This window comes from Molossus molossus, unplaced genomic scaffold (genome assembly GCF_014108415.1).
Source record: "Molossus molossus isolate mMolMol1 unplaced genomic scaffold, mMolMol1.p scaffold_m16_p_20, whole genome shotgun sequence".
Lineage (NCBI taxonomy): Eukaryota > Metazoa > Chordata > Mammalia > Chiroptera > Molossidae > Molossus > Molossus molossus.
The window spans coordinates 28,156,890-28,172,176 of NW_023425356.1; the positions used below are offsets into that span (position 1 = coordinate 28,156,890).

General features: G+C 41.4%; 1 long non-coding RNA gene and 1 other non-coding gene across 6 annotated transcripts in view; both read right to left on the bottom strand.

Annotated features, from left to right (window-relative positions):
• Positions 1-15,287, bottom strand: part of LOC118637121 — a 73,808-nt gene that overhangs the window by 31,202 nt on the left and 27,319 nt on the right. For 2 of the 5 annotated variants that reach the window (XR_004960885.1, XR_004960886.1), the window contains 3 exons: positions 7,310-7,374; positions 5,334-5,429; positions 2,616-2,853 (listed from right to left, as the gene is read on the bottom strand). This is a non-coding gene — a long non-coding RNA (uncharacterized LOC118637121). Of the gene's footprint in view, positions 1-1,858; positions 1,966-2,615; positions 2,854-5,333; positions 5,430-7,309; positions 7,375-15,287 lie in introns of all 5 variants that reach the window. The other 3 variants (XR_004960889.1, XR_004960888.1, XR_004960887.1) reach the window with 2 other exon arrangements.
• Positions 2,496-2,569, bottom strand: TRNAR-UCU. Its single transcript has one exon. It is a non-coding gene; the product is annotated as a tRNA-Arg (tRNA).

Below are 15,287 nucleotides of genomic sequence, written 5' to 3' on the forward strand. Positions count from 1 at the left end.
AAATGAAGCCCTCAGCCTAAGCACAGAGGGACCATCTGCCCTCGGAAGGGCTACACCAGATGGTAAAGTCCAATCTATCCTCTTTCTTAGGGCGGCTCAAGGCCACAGCAGCCCCAGCTGAAGGTATGCTGTCACCCTGGATGCTCCAGGCAGCGGCTGACTATTCAGATGCTTTTATTCCCCTCTTTGTGGCCATATACCTTTCTTACAAGCTGAGGAGAAAGACAAAAGCCACTAGAACATGAACATAGCCAATCTGTCTGTACAGAGCTGCACAGCAAACTTTCTCATTCATTTTCACATTTGGAAAATAGTTAATATAAATAAGCAAATTAAAGTTTAGAGAGGTTTAGCAACTTGGCAAAACTGCAACTTGAACCAAGGTCTTCTGCTTCCTCGCTGAAAATGAAAAGGACTAAAACAAGGTTTGAGGGATTGTCTTGTGGGTTTTCATTCTCACTGACATAGAATTTTACCTAAGGAGCTGGCTGCAATGAACCCTGATAAAACATTTGAACAAGCAGGAGTTTGGTGTCTCCTTGGGTACACATCCCCTCCCAGTTCCCAACTCCCACTACTAGCCTCCACCACTGCATGAAGTCTTTATTCCTAGAAAGCTTCTAAAATTGAACAAACCCTAATGTGGGCCATAATGAACCTAGATTTTGCCCCAACCATGAAGAGTGACAGAAGAACAACTTCCTCACTTCTCATTACTGTTGCTATCTACTAATGCAAGAGGAACTTGAAAGATGAAGAATTCTGGATGTGGTTGAAAAATAGAACAGGCCCCTTCTCTACACTCCCTACCTCACCCCTATCCCCATTCCCATGCCCTGTCCCCTCCACACACACCAATTTTTGTTTTCAGGACAAAGCTTGCAGGGATGGGGAACCTTTTTTCTGCCAAGGGCCATTTGGATATTTATAACATCATTCATGGGCCATACACAATTATCAACTTAAAAATTAGCCTGCTATATTTGGTCAAGCTAATTTGGTAAAGCGTGTGATGTTAGCTGGCACTGATTTTGCGGGCCTTATATGACCCGCAGGCCAGATGTTCCCTACCCCAGGATGCTGAGCTAAGAATGAAAGACAGGCTCCAGAGGGTCTGCACAGGAATTCTGGTCCACAGAGCACCCTCCAAAGGGCATGTCCATGGGACTGACAGGGGTAGTTAATATCTGAATTGGCATTCCACCAAGGTAACTCAGAGAGGAAAATCTCTGTGGGCTCTTAGTGCAAGAATTATAAGTCCTTTTAAGTACTGCTTTACTTCAAAAGAATTTCAGGAGTTTCAGTTTGCTACACATGTCCAAAAGGCAAACAGCATCAGTCTCCCTCCCTCCAGAGTTCTGTCTACTCTATCAACTCCCACCTCTTGGTGTTGGTGTGCTTAAATTGTGTGTGGACTCTTCCCCTTCACTCTACCCCAGCTTCCTCGGAGCCGAATGTGGCTAAAATGTGTCCTCTGGTCACCCCTCAAGAGCCTCACGTGGGAAAGATGTTGACTCGAGCAGTAAGAGGAGAGATAGGTCTTCTCAGGTTTCCTGGGTTCACGGGAGGTGGAGGTCAGTTCCTGGCTCGGGGCTACCCTCTAGCTAACAGGCTGGAGGCTGCCATATACAAGGGAGCCAGGAGCCAGACCAGCCCAAAATAGAAACCCAAGTTCTCTCCCAATCTTGCTGAAGGTGAGACAGAAGAAAAGAGCAGAAGTGAATGCGGACTGAGAGAGGCAGTGAGAAGGTGGCTTGCTGGAAACCGGGAGTTATAAAAATAGCATTGAGATGCAACCCTCAAAGCTTGCCCTGCCAACAGGAAAAGCTGAAAACTTCTCACAGTAAAGAGCACTTACGTATAAGACCTTTGGGTTTCTGGAGACGAGTTCATCCGCCACTGGTAATTAGTGTGCTGCTGTGTTGTTCATTCCAATGAAACAAAGAGCAGTGATTACATCTCAGCCTGCCGATGAGGAAGGGAGTGATGGGCTTTCACACAAAGAGCTCTAGTAACGCAAAGGTATCACTGACAAAGACAGCAGAAGAAAGTATCCTCTGCATGACCCCATGCACCTCCTGACCTGCCTAGGTCAGGTGTTACCTAGAGGACAACTAGACATTTCCTCGTTGGCATATGGAACAACCTGCCTTTTTGTGTTTTGGGAGTAAAAGGAGAGAGCCATCGTGGTTCCAGAACCAGCGGCCTGGCATCTCGGTCGCTGTAGCAGTGCTGAGAAGGAAAGGATGCAAAGGCTGTGTCATTCAGGCTGAGGAGAGAGGCAGCAGACATCTGAGCCTTCACTAACAATGAGAAACAGCCGGGGAGAGGCAGAGAAAGAATGAAGAGGGAGGAAAAGGAAAAGGAGAGGAGGTCCAAAACTCCCAAGCAAACGGGTTTCCTTTCTCCGTCCCAGAGCCTCCAGGGAGGGATAAATATAATTATGAACCTAGCATGACAGCATAAAAAAATAAAAGAGGAACTTGCCAGGTGATCATCTCTGCCGGGACTCGAACCCGGAACCTCTGGATTAGAAGTCCAGCGCGCTCGCCCATTGCGCCACAGAGACCTCACCACATACACAGCATCAGCACCAGAACTGAAAAAGCACATACCTTCTGCATCACAGAGCCATCTCAGCATCCTGCTCTCTCAGCGGTGTGGGGACAAGGACAGCTGGAAAATCTGGAGTGGAGATCTACCAGCCGGCTCCATCAAAGCTTTTCTCAATATTGCAGGGTCCTCGGGTCCTCAGAGGATTGGAAGAATGTGAGGATGGTCACTTTCCCAGTCCCAGAATCTCTGACAGAGTAGGACAGAGCTAGAGCCTGTGCTGCCCTTTTCTCTCCATCCCTAAGAGAGGATAGGAAAAAAGCGTGTCTATTCTCATGCTAACTAAGCAGAGCACACCCTGCCCAGCAGAGCCTGGAGAAGCCATCTCTACCTCCACCCCCTCCCCATCACTGTAGTTCCATCCCAGTTCAGCTAGTCTCAGAGAGGGGCTGGGCATAGCTAGGGGATTCAGGAAAACCCTGGATCCCTGAGACAAAGGAGTTGCTTCTGTAAAGAAACAGTGTGAACAGCGGCAGAGGCTGGCAGGGAAGCTGGGTTCCAGGAGACTAGTCCAGTTCTCAGCTTTGAGAGCTGTATTTGTCCAGCCAGGGGAAGAGCTACTGGGAGTCTGATGTGATGTTCCTTCAGTATCTTCACTAGAATTAAGGATGGAGGAGGCAGAACAGTGGTACGTGTGTGTGTGTGTGTGTGTGTGTGTGTGAGAGAGAGAGAGAGAGAGAGAGAGAGAGAGAGAGAGCGCTTACATATAGGAAGGAAGGTGAGAGTGGCAGCTCCCTAATGAAATACAGATGGTCCTCACACAGCCCCCTATGAATACCTGTCTCCCCTCCCCCACCTTCCCTAGCTCCAAGTCTCTGTCATTCTTCTTCCCAAGGCTGCCTAATTTACAGAATGAGGATTTCTCAGCTGTCTGGGCTGGCTAGAGGCTCTCTAGGAAAATCAAAGTGACTATTCTTTCATAACCATACACAGGAGTGGGCAAAAGTAGGTTTACTACTATAATATAATAAGTAATAAATAGTAATACAAGAATAAATTATGTGTTTTGTGTATTCACAACTGTAAACTTACTTTTGCCCACAACTGTATAAAGAGCAGCAGCCCAGATCAAAAATAAATAAATAAATAATAAATAAATAAATTCCTATTTTTAAAAGCTTCCTAGAGAAGACAAATACATAATTACTGTTGGTTATAGGTTCCACTAATCCATTTCTTTTGAATGCCTAATCTAAGTCCTTCTTACCTCACCTTCAGCTCATTTATTTTTCCTATTTGATTCCCAGATACATAAAGGGACAATTGGCCTCTATGTCCCAATGACAATGCATTAATTTAAAGACTTTGATTCAGTATTCACCACAGTGCTCCCACTCGAAAGATTACAATAACAGCAGAGAGCTGGCTCAGACTCCCTCCTCTTTCTTCACAGTGTGTGCTTCTATGGCCCACAGCTCTGGACACCACCCGTGGGCTTCAATCATAACTCAAAATAGTTCTTTCTAGGTTGTGAGAGGAGGTGACAGCCAAGTGAAGAGCAACAGGACAATATGAAGAGCTTCATTTGAAAGATCTTTAAGTGCCCTTCTAACCCTATGACTATAATCACAATATCTCACACTTCCCCACCCATCCTTATGGCCCCAAGAATGAGATCTGAGAGAGAACAGGACCAAAGTGATTCAGTCAGGTTGGAATGCAAGGAGAAGACTCTAACATCTGAAGAAAAGCAGATTCTCCAACCAAACTTCCTTTCCATCGAGGACCTAGAGAGGAGCTCAGAAAAGTGAAACTGATAGTGCATATAATAATTTTACAGCAAGGAAACACAGAATAGACCTTTCTTAGCACATCTACCCTACGCAACTCTGACAACCTGACACACAGAACACAGTGCTAGCCTGAGATCGAATTGCTGTGAGGGGCTAGTAAGAAGGTGCTGGTTAAAGAACTTGTCAGGAGGTCCACGTGTCTGTAAAGGGAAGCCCCACCCTATTGGCCAGCCATGAACCACTCAAATATAGCACAAGTTCTCAGGACACTTCCCACCAGGCTATGTACCAGATTCCCCACTACGTAGTGTTTACCTCCACACATCTTCAGATCTTTTTGACTCTATAACACACATGTATCTACCTTACTTCTTTGTCTGGGTCTCTATGCACTACTGGCTTTAAAACTGGAAGAACCTAAGTAGGACCTTCCTAATCCCTATAGAATTGAATTACCATGGGGATGGGCTAGCAACCAGGCTCCTTGATCTTCACAGTCAACACCGAGCCTCTGGTCTTTAAAGGGTCAGATAGTCTATGCCCAAGGCCAAAGAATTAAAAGATGAATCTTTAAGGGGTCTACGATTCTGTGATCATAAGCCAAGGGATTCAAGAACATTGGTTTTGCCTAATGTAGGAGAAAACAGGGCTTTCTTTCTCTCTTGCCTACCTAGCTCCCCTTCTCATTCAAGTCTACCTGGAAAGAGACTTGAGGGGACCATAGTAAAATAGACTATGCAAGGGCCAGAGGAGACAGGTGTTCATCTTTTACAGTGCATCAGTTTAAACAAAAAGCGTGACCATGAAGTGTTCAATCCCAGGGGCTACACCTGTCCTTACCCAGGAACCTCTTATGGACAAGTCATAGCGAGGTCTATACACAATTTATCCCACACAACAGTCAGTCCTTGTCTTCTAAATTTTGCCCTAAAGAACATTCAGTCCCCACACTGAAAACAGGGTCAGGATTAAGGGGAAGCATGTTACCTTGAGTAAACCAGTTAATCTCCTTCAGGCTCAGATTCTCCTCTTTTAAAAGGTGGTAGATGAATTCCAAGGTCCTTTCTCAGGCTGTCTACAATTCTAAGAAACAGTATTAAAAGTAGTCATAACGATGATAGAAGTATTTTAAATTCTTTCTCTCATTTTACCATCAGAACTATCCTAGTTTGTAAAAAGAGTGATCATCATTATCCTCCATTTACAAAACAAACTCCTTGATCAAACACATTGAAGTAGCTTGCAGAACATCAGTCAGTTCAGAAGTGCTGAGGCTGAGGGGAGTCACAGGCACAGTGTTCTGACCACGGTGACCAATCAAAGCAAGTGTCCTACAGAAGGTATTCAGTAAGAGGTACAGGCTATCTCATTATAATTTGTCCCAAAAAGTGAGATTTTGAGACTTTTCCTTACAAGTCTCTTCCCTGCCTTTGCAAAACATAGAAAACAATGTCCACATAAATAAAATGACTTGTTCAAGATCAGTCCGCTAGTCATTCACAAAGCTGGTACAATGAAAAACCTGGTCAATTCCAGGTCTTCTGACTCTTACTTCAGTGGTCATTTATCCCACCATAGTATCACCAAATCACTCTTGAATACCCAATATAGTCTCTATGCACAGTGCAAGGAAGGGAAGGGAGGGGGGAGAGCAAAATGCTTAGTATCCAGTCTTAGCTGGTAAGTGAGAAAAATAAAACAGATCAAATAACCTCTTCCTAGAATCACTGAATGCTCAAAATGGAAAAAAGATTTTAAAATAATTAAGTCTCATTTTTAGCCTAGTGCATCCGTTGAATTTCTACCATATACTCTAATTACTTGTATAAATGAAGAAGAAGAAGAAAAAAAAAAAAAACACTAGTTTGAAAATTAAGTTGATAATGCTAAGTGGGTGAATGCTCTTTACTTTCTGTATTTCTGCAGTCTATAATTTCTGTCAAGCTTCTCCATCTATAATTACATAGATTAGTAAACTCACACCCATAGAAATTAAATAACTTATCCAATATACAAAAAATAGACTAACTGCTATGGTCCATTTGGCAAGCTACAGAATGGACAGTTGACACTGACCAAGGTTTGAATTCCAGTTCTACAGCTCACTGTGTGATAATGCACCACATGTCGCCTAAATAAGCTCTGAGGCTCAGCTTGCTCATGCGATTTAAAGAACTCACACCAGTAATGCCTACCTTGTAAGGTCTTTTATAACTAAGAAATGAACTAAAGGATGAAACGATCCTTAGTAGAATAGTGCCTGGCAGGCTCTGTTTTTACAGAGAGGAGGTTATGCTCAGGTTCTTCCCCTTTCTCCCTCACCCATTCCTCAGCTGACTCCAACCTAGCTAATGCTAAAATGTGTTCACTAAAGTTACTAAGAGTTTCCTAGTCATCAAATTCAGTAGCCTCACTTGACCTTTCTGCGGCATTTCACACTGGCAACCACACCTTCCTTCCCGAAAACGCTCACTCCCCGGTTTCTGCGACACACACTACCCTCTTCCCACTTGTCTCCTGTTTCTTGGCCCCTCCTTGTCAGTCTCCTTCACCAACATTTCTCTTTCTTCTTAAATGTAAGTGTTCCAAAGAGCTGTAGTTATCAGACTGCCAGTCAGAATGTTAACAGCATTTTTATATTACTAAACAGGAAAGAAATGATAGGACAGGACATGGTAGAATAAGATAGAATTTTTTAAAAGAAGAAAATGACAGAAGACATCTCCCTTCCATAAAAGCATGCACTGTTTCATAAAATGTTTGTTTCAATTACACACACACACACACACACGCGCGCGCGCACGTATTTGTGTGGATATGTGTGCTCTTAATTGATTTCTTCTGTGGGTCAAAACATTGCCATCAAGTGTGCACTGGCTGTCTTCTATTTTCTCCCTGAATGATCTTAAGTAGTAGTATAGCACACACCACCAACTATGCGTTGAAAACTCCCATATTCATACCTTAAAACCAGGCCTCTCACCTAAAAGCCAGATTGCTTCATTTAGCCACCTTGACATAGCCATACCTGAAGGAGTCAAAGGTATCTCAATGATAAAATGTACAAATCTAAAATTACATTTCCGTAAAATTTATTTATGATATAATCATAAATTTTCCTTTTTATTCCCATAATTCTTCTACTTTTTGTAATCCACTAATTTAATTAATGACAGCACCACTCACCGACTCATTTTTTAATTCATGTATCCCACAAACCTATAAACATATGCTATATACCAAGAAATGTGCTACACAGTTGAGACACAAAAATAATAAAGATGCCATATCTGCCCTCAATAAAATTGGTCAGAAATAGAAAGTAAATAGAATCATAAAACAAAGTTGCCCAACTGTAGGGATATATCCAGCAATAACAAACATGAGCAAACTAACCCTGTCTGAGCGGTCTAAACGTTTTCTAGAGCTATAGACCTAACCATGGTTTAAAGTACAAACAGTTGTGCACCTGAGGGGGTGGGGGAGCTTGGGGTGGGGAGGGTGTGAGTGTGTGTGTGTGTGTGTGTGTGTGTGTGTGTGTGTGTGTGTTGGGGAAACCAAGGAACAAAGGCACTCTAAGCAGAGGGAACAGCAAGAGCAAAGATGTTCCCTGAATCATCTTGTTTGCATAAAAAACGACAAGACATGAGGAGCTGCTGAAGTTCAAGCTCCCAGGCAGGGAGTAACAATGTGGCTAGAAAGAACAGACCCTCAAGACCTTCATATGTCACGTAAAAGTCCTTTGATTTTAATCTTGCAGGAGATGCGGAGGCAGTGAAGGATTTTAAGTAAGGGAGAACTATGACTTCATTTGCATTTTAGACAGATTGCTCCGGTTGTTGTGTGGTGAATAATTTCAAGAGGGCTCTGTGAGGAAGCTCTTGCAGTGGTCAAGGAAAGTTAAAATGGAGATCTGAACTCCAGTAATAGTACTGGCTACATAACAGTAATGGAAAAGAGATGACTGATTTGATAAAAACAGTATTAGGGAGAAAGAACTGGTTATCCAGTCACTTGAGCTGGAAACATGAAGTCTGTCAAAGCTCCTTCCCTCATCTTTATCCTCCAAAATTAATCAACAACAGAGTTCTATCAGTTCTGCCTATCATTTTCTATTTCCATTGCTTTGGGCATAGTTCAGAGAGTTCATCCTTTATAACCAGAGCTATTTAAATATTTTAATAACCCCTCATTTGTCTACATGCAAGCATTCCTGCTGTCTTGCTACTGATCTGCCGTACCACAAACAGAACAATTGTGATTTTGTTGAAGGCAACCCCACTCAATGTCTGTCCGTCCATTGCCCAGAGAAGAGCCTAAAGACCATCTATGGTCTGATTCTTGCCCTCTTTTCAACTTCATTTATTATTATTTTCCACTCCCACCCTGGTTATGTTATACAACGCCAAAGTACAGTTCCCTAAACAAACAAGAAAGATATAGAAAATGAGGTGACATCTACTATAACCCTAAGCAGATGGAATCACACCCATCTTCACACTATTACACAGCCTGTGCATATGGCTATTGGAGCGCTGAGAACACTGTACTGCAATCAATTTTGTGCACGTCTGTCTCCTCCCAGTCGGTCAGCATCTTGAGTTCCTTTTACCCTTGTCAGTCTGAGTGACTAGAACAGGTCTCTCTCTTCCAGGCCCAGAGACGGTTCCATAACGCCACAATTATTTGTTTTTATCATGGAAATATTAGATGGAAACTGCTAAAATGAGACCTGAGAATCAAACTTCTTCTGCTGCTCTACTTGAAAGTGGTCATTGAAACATCAGCTTTCTCCAGTCTACTGAATATGTCCTATTAGATGGGTTCCCATAAGCATAAACTCAACATAGTTCAAACAGTACTAATCTTCCTCTATCCTAAAGTACTACACTCCCCAAAATCGTTCTCCTGACTCTACTATTTCTTCCCATGGTTCAGGATTTTCCAAGGCAATCACTCAGACCCCAGGCTGAGAGCCACCCATGCCTCCTTCTCCCTGGCTTCCCATAACCAACATCAAGTATTGTGCCTCCTTTCTTTCCCTTTGCTCCTGCCTTCGCTCAGGACCCTTTGACTTTGTTCCTGGATTTTTATAATCATTCTTTAACAGACCTCCTTAGATAAGCTTTTAAAAATATTTTTTAGTTACTCGACACATAAGCACGTGACCACTTTTTAAAAATTAAGCATACAGTCTGGACAGTGTGGCTCAGTGGTTGAGCGTCAACCCATGCACCAAGAGGTTTGCAGTTTGATTCCCGGTCAGGGACACATGCCCAGGTTGGGCCCGATCTCTATGGGGGGCATGCAGGAGGCGGTCAGTCAATGTTCTCTCTCATTGATGTTTCTATCTTTTTCTCCCTCTCCCTTCCTCTCTCTCTGAAATCAATAAGGATTTTTTTTAATTGAGCATATAATATAAACAATTATAGCCCCCTCTTATGTCTTAAATCCTATTCCCACCTCAAGAATAATAACTTATTTTCCCAAGTTTAACATATATCTGAATAATAGTGTTATTGGACAAACTGGAGTATTCCTTTCCCTACTGAGTGCTGGGGGTGGAGTCCTGACGATATCTCGAAAAAAAACAATATTCTGAGATTCTCATGGAAGGATGAGTGATTCTTATTTGCATGGAATTACATCCCTGAGTTTCCAAAGTCCCATTCCCTTAATCCAGGCCTGAAAGAAGTATAGCTGGGGTTTCTGTAGAGCTGAAAGCAAAGCCAGTATCCAGAGTTTCTGTTCCATGTTGCAGCCAGGTCCAGTTCAGCATCAGGCTGGTTACAGTCCATTAGTCCATAGTGCATGGGGTTCACATGGCCATGAGCTATGTGGTCAAATGCAAGGAAACTGAGAGAGCACACCCCCTGTAACAAGAATCCCAAGAGAGCCAAGAGCATAAGAGCACAAGGTCGCTAACTCCTTGCAGGGGTGTGAACGTCTGGCCCGTGGGCCATATAAAGCCCATGAAATCAGTACCAACTAACATCACATGTCTCACCGAATTAATCTGACCAAATATAGCAAGCTAATGTTTAAGTTGATAATTTTGTATGGCCTGCAAAGGTGTTATAATATCCAAATGGTCCTTGGCAGAAAATGGTTCCCCACCCCTGGTAGGGAATTAAATATCACAAATTTTGTGCCTTTCCCATGGTCATTCCTATTCTGCTCAATGACCTGTTCCCAGGTGTGAATGGCAGGCAAGTACCTTCCCTATGTCATCCCAGCTTTACTGGGCAAGATGCTATCTCTCCTCCATTGGACCTGTGAGGAGTGTAAAGTTGCAGCTTCTTGGCGAAGCTGCCTACATGACATGCCTATAGTATTTAGCCTTCCCTTTGCTCCTTTCCTGTTATTAATAACTAGGTGAATTGCAATGGTATCAATAGGACATTATAAAGTGCCTACTATGTGCCAGACACTATTCAAAACACTTTAAATTGATTAATTTATTTAAGCCTTATCATATAGCCCTAGCGAATATGTATTATTATTATTTCACTTTCCATATAAGGAGAATAAAATACTGAGAGGTTAAGCATGTTACCCAAGATCATACATCCAGTAAGTACCTATTCATTTATTTAAATACACATTTAAATGTATATGAAATATAACATAGGCAAATGTATATTATAAACATAGCCTTTTTTTCCCCTATTTTAGGCAAAAGAGATAATACTATGTGTATTTTTTTTTTTTTTTTGTATTTTTACCTACCAATATATCTTGGTTATCTTTCCATGTTGGTACATAAAAATTTACCTCATAATTTTTAATAGTTATGTGTTATTATAAAGTATGACTATAGTATAATTTATTTAACCAATTCACTATTGATGGATATTTAGGTTGTTTTCCATTTCTCACTACTAGAAACAAAGACACGAATCAACTCTATATGCGTAACTCGTAGCTTTCATGTGTAAATAGATCCATAGCACAGATATGTGGAAATAGCACTGCTCGTATTTCTGTTGCTAGAGAATCGAGTGGGTTCAATGTCTCCATCACTAGTGGGAGTGGGGTTCTTGTGATATCTTGAGAAAAGGAATTTTCTAAGATCCACTCGGGAGAATGAGATGTGGTAAAAGGCTTTACTTTGATGGAGTTACGTCTCTCGGTTTATAGTCCCCATTCCCTTAAACCAGTCCTGGAAAACACGCAGCTGGGGTTTCAGCAGAGCTAGAAGCAGGGCCAGTGTCCAGAGTTTCCATCCCATGGTGGAGTTGAGTCCAGCATAGCATCAGGCATCAGGCTAGATTCAGTCCATCGGTCCACTGTGTGGGTCCCACAGGGCCATGAGCCATGTGGGCTAATGCAGCGGAGTGCACCTCCTGCAACAGGAGAGGCAGAAGCACGGGCAAGCAAGAGAGAGAGCCAAGACAGAGAACTTTCTTTGTTTAGGAGTTTAAATATTCAGATGTCATGCCCTTCCAGTGGCCACACCTATTCTGGTCAATTATGTGTCCAGTTGTGATTGACAGGCAGGCACCTTCCCACATCACCCAGACTTAATGAGCATGCATCTAAACTGCAGCTTTCTGGCAAAGCTATATAAATGGCATGCCTATATTATCTAGTCTCTCCTTTACTCCTTTCTTGTTATAGAATAACCAGGTTATTATAATGGTATCATTTCCATATTTAATTTTAATAAATACTGCCAAAATATCTCCAAAAATGCTTCACAGATTTACAGTCTCACTAACAATAAATGAAGATGCTTGTTTCCCCAAATACTTGCCAACACTGGATATTACCCATTATTTTAATTTTTAACAATCCAGGTTCTCTGAGTTGCTCTAACTTTCATTTCTCAAAATTTAAATGCAGTTAATTATCTTTTCAGATGTTTACTAGGCAATTTAACTTTTTCTAAATTAATTTCCAAAATATATAGAGTACTCATACAACTCAACAAAAGGAAGACAAAGAACCCAATTTAAAAATGGGCAGAGGACCTAAATAGACACCCCTTTAAACAGGACATACAAATGGCCAAGAGACATATGAAAAAATGCTTAATGTCACTAATCATCAGAGAGATGCAAATTAAAACAACTATGAGGTATCACCTCACACCTGTCAGAATGGCCATCATCAACAAATCATCAAACAACAAGTACTGGCAAAGGTGCGGAGGAAAGGGGACTCTAGTACACTGCTGGTGGGAATGCAGACTGGTGCAGCCACTGTGGTAAACAATATGGTGTTTCCTCAAAAAATTAAAAATTGAACTGCCAGTGATCCCACTTCTAGGAATATATCCTAAGAAGCCTGAAACACCAATCAGAAAGAATATATGTACCCCCATGTTCATAACAGCACTTTTTCCAATTGCTAAGATCTGGAAACAACCCAAGTGTCCATCAATAGACAAATGGATAAAAAAGCTGTGGTACATATACACAACGGAACATTATGCAGCTGTAAAAAAGAAAGATCTCTTTTCCTTTGAGACAACATGGAGGGACGTGGAGAGTATTATGCTAAGCAAAATATGCCAGTCAGAGAAAGAAAAATAACATATGATCTCATTTATTTGTGGAATATAATAAACAGAAAAAGCTGGTGAAAAAAAACAAACCCAGAGACATAGAAAGAAGTAGGTTCAGACTGACAAACCTCAAAGGAGAGGGGTCGGGGGTGGGGAGGGGATGAGATAAACCAAAGAACTTATATGCATGTATGCGTAATCAGTGGACATGGACAACAACGCTGGGAGGTGGGATAGAGAGGAGGGTGTCTGGGGGAGAAAAAGGAGAAACATCTGTAACACAAATAAATTAAGAAGAAAAAAAAAAGAATCTCTACTCATATCCTGTGTCCAATTTCCTCTTCAATTGTTTTTCTTTTTATGAGTTGTCAATGTAAGAAACATTCAAACCTGTAAAGAATTTTTGAGTTTATTTGAGCCAAACTATTGAAAATTGTCAGGAAAAGATCTCAAGGGATTGAAAAATGCTCCAGAGAATGGTAGTTTTGCACCTTATTTTATATATTCCAATCAAAAGAGAAGACACAAGTGGGTTACATGAAATCCACTGGCTAGGGATTAGGGAGGCGGGAGAAAGCAAAGTGGGGAAACCTCTGGGATTGGATGAAAAGTAAAATGATAGACACATACATCTTTTACACAGGTGGGTACAGGATAGTTAACAGTCAACAATTAACATGATACCAATAACAATGAGAGGATTTATGGTCTCTACCTTGGTGCATTGGTTGTGCCCTGAGAGATCTGGAAAAAGTGAAACTACCCTGACATTCCAAAGGTATGTTATCGTAGATGTAAAAGACAACAGACTGACTCAGTGAAGATAAAGACTGACTTTTGTCAGAGAAGATTCTCGCCTAGGACATGACTACCTGCCGTAAACGGCTTTTAGTTAAACACTTTTAATTTCAGACCATGTTTTATGGTCATTTTAGGGCTCTGAGTCTGCAAGGCCACCACACAGGCCTTCCTTGAACTTGTCAGGTTAGCATGTGGCCCCTTTCATCCACGGTTTATTTATTAGATATTTTGCACATTATCAATTTAGTAACTATATGCTGTAAATAAAAATGTCCCACTATGCAATTTACTTTTAAACGTTCTCTATGGTGTCTACAATTACATCAATTTTAAAAACTCACGCAGTGAACTTGTCAGCCCTTTCCTTTATGGATTCTGGGGTTTCAGGTTTGCTTAGGAAGGCTTTAAACATATTCTTCTACAATTTTTTAAATTTTCTTTTAGTTGTGCTTTATTTATAAAATTTAGCACTTCAATACATCTGAAATTTATTTTTGTATATAGCTGGAGGGAGGGCTCAACCTACCCCATCCCAGCTGGCAAACATAACCAATTATTCTAATGCCTTTATTAAACAGCCCAGCCTCTAGTCCTGGTTAGAAGTGTAGTATGATGAGGAGCACTGTTCTTCATACACTAAGGTCTCACATTAATGTATCACTATGTTCTCTCTCCTGTTCCGTGGAACTATTTGTATACTCCTGTGTTATATTTTCATGTTTTCACTGCTATAATTTTAAAGGAACTTGGGATAGCTGGAAAACCCTCCCTCACCCTAAACCCCACATATTTAAAATCATGGCTACCCTTGACTTTATTTTCCAAGGGAATGTTAGCATTGACTGGTCAAGTTCTATAAAATAAACTATTGGGATTTAGCATAGGGTGGCATTGAATTTACAGACTGAGAGGAAGAAGGAATTGCCATCTTTCCCATACTGAACCTGAAGATTAACCTGGAAATGCAGTTCAATCCCATGACACTGCTGCTACGAAAATGTTCCCACTGACATTGGGATAAAAATAAAACTCTTCAGTGTCTGGTTTTCAAGTCCTGCCCTCTCAAATTTGGTTTAGAGTCACCTTACCACCTTTATTGCCCTTTATTCTCATCCACAAAGTGTTTCAAACAAACTGGTGTACTTATTGAATCCTAAATAATCCTTCGTTCCCCTTGCTGGACATGCTGTGCAATTAGGAGAGGAACAAGGCAGGTGTAGCTTCGTCCATTCACCTTCACTCTGAAGCACTGGCATTTTGGACACCCAAGCTCCACCCATTACCCTTTGGCAAAACAAAAACAGGTATATTTTTCCTTATTCACTTAAAGAGATGTGACTTTGAAAGCAGAAAGAGGGAATTTCTCTGATGAAATAATCAATGGTAAGATACTGTTTTTTCAGCATTCGTAAGACAATTTGATGTTGAATAGGGCAACTGATAACAGGATTTGAAACTTAGAGACCTTACTGGCATCCAAACTCTTAAAATGTGTAATATGCTTCCTACACAATCTCTGACAGATGAGATAAATGTTAGAAAGAAATGAGAAAAAGTTAGAAGAACCGCGATAATACTATCTGAGAAGAGAGGCTGACATCACCAAGAGATACCACCTGTTAGCATGGCTA